This window comes from Echinops telfairi, unplaced genomic scaffold, assembly GCF_000313985.2.
Source record: "Echinops telfairi isolate 266 unplaced genomic scaffold, ASM31398v2 ScPeMD7_7468;HRSCAF=8506_0, whole genome shotgun sequence".
Taxonomy (NCBI): Eukaryota; Metazoa; Chordata; class Mammalia; order Afrosoricida; family Tenrecidae; genus Echinops; species Echinops telfairi.
This window is the reverse complement of record NW_022111369.1, coordinates 32,059,538-32,061,376: the sequence shown is the minus strand read 5'-3', so window position 1 is coordinate 32,061,376 and position 1,839 is coordinate 32,059,538.

The window sequence follows — 1,839 nt, the reverse complement described above, 5'->3', positions numbered from 1 at the left end:
GGACTCAGAAGGAAGGCAAGAGTGGGAGGAGGGAAGCGATATGCTCTCTGTGGGCCTGGCCTATCGTAGTAACCAAAATTCAGACAGACCCAACAAGAACACGGTCATTCCCCAGCACCTGCTGTTTACCCACTACAGGCAGAAGGGCCTGGCATCAAGGGCTTGGCATCTAGCACTGCTCGGCTCCTCCACTTTTGGGACTCTAGGGGGAGAGTGGATTTTGATTCACGGTGAGAGTCACAAGTCTCAGGGGCCGCTTTTCACCATTGATGGTTACGGAGGCAGCAAAGTAAAAACTTCATCAAGTGGTCTTAACCTTCTAAATTAGCCACTTGCATTCCTTCCCCCAAGAATATATGTTATGTATCTTCACACTCTCTGAGTATATTCTGGGAGTGGACCTACTTGGGGCATGACACTCATGCCCACCGTGGTGATTTCCACCTGTGGATCCAAATGGTTAAAGCCATCATCCACGAATAGACCAGAAGGACCTCCACCCACCGGCTCCCATGCCACTCATCACTCGGAGTGGTGAATATTAAGCAATACAAATTGCCTGAGGGGCATGAGGCAATCCCAGGCAAGGATACCTTGTTAGCCTAGGATTCTCTTCTCGCTCTCCAACAGGCTCTGCTGCAGCTCGTGGCACATCTGAGCTCACAAGGATGGGTTGTTCATGATGCCAAATTATAGGGCCTTGGATGATTACCCAAATTACTGGATATTGTGTGCCCAAAATACTGGATATTGTGTGATTGGGTAAGACAAAGATGTTCCCCGAGGCTGTGATAGATAAGGTCAAAAGGTCCTTCATTCTCCATTTAGCCCAATGAATTCCAACATCAAACATGACCCAGTGCCTATTAATTATTAATCCAAGGACTACAGACGATCATAAGAATTCTAATATCTGGCAAAGATGAGCACTACTTTATGCCTCTCCCTGGAAACTACAACTATCTGCAGTTGCCATTGCTCCAGGATTTAAACCCTGGGAGGATCATTGTCTCCCTCTCATGGACATTGCAAGCCAGTCCAGGATGGATGTGTGTACAGTTACAGAGTCATTTGAAAATGAACATCCAACAGTGATATGGGGAAGTTGGGAGCAGTAACCAAATAAAATTGTATTAATTTTTAAAAACAGCATACCTGTCCCATCACCTCTATGAACAAGGTTTGTCTTTGCCATGAGATCACAAGAACCTGGTTAGTGTCTGGCTGCTATTACTGGATATTTAGATCAAGGATTCTATGGAGCATTCTGGTCAAGAGGGAGGAAAATGCACAACAGAATGTCAATTTATCATGGAATCCAGATTTTCTGGAGCTTTTGAGGCTGGAGAAAGGAACCCTGGGAACACATTGGGTTGCTCACCACAAACTCAGCATCTCAAAACCACCAGCACTCCTGCGAAGAAGACACAGCTTTGTACGCCAGTGGAGTTCCAGTCTCAGAAATGCACAAAGACAGTTCTCCTCTGTCCTGTAAGGTCACTATGAGTTGGAATCAACTCGATGGCAGTGAGTTTTGGTTTTGAGACTGGATGACCTCTGAAATTATTACCTTTCAGGATATCTTTAAAACTTGAACTGAAACTATTGGGATCCAGCCCCACAACTGAATACGTCTTGAGGAGCGGCATGTGCGATTATGGAAAATATAGAAGTCAGAGAAGATATGACAAACAGAGGCTCCCCATCCCAATGTCAGAATCGAGAGAGAGTGAATTTATTTAACAGGGAGTCTATATAGTAAAGGCATGTGAGGCAGACTAGCAAAAGAAACTCCATTTTTGTCAGCTGCTAAGTAACTTACCCATTCCTCCCTCCCAC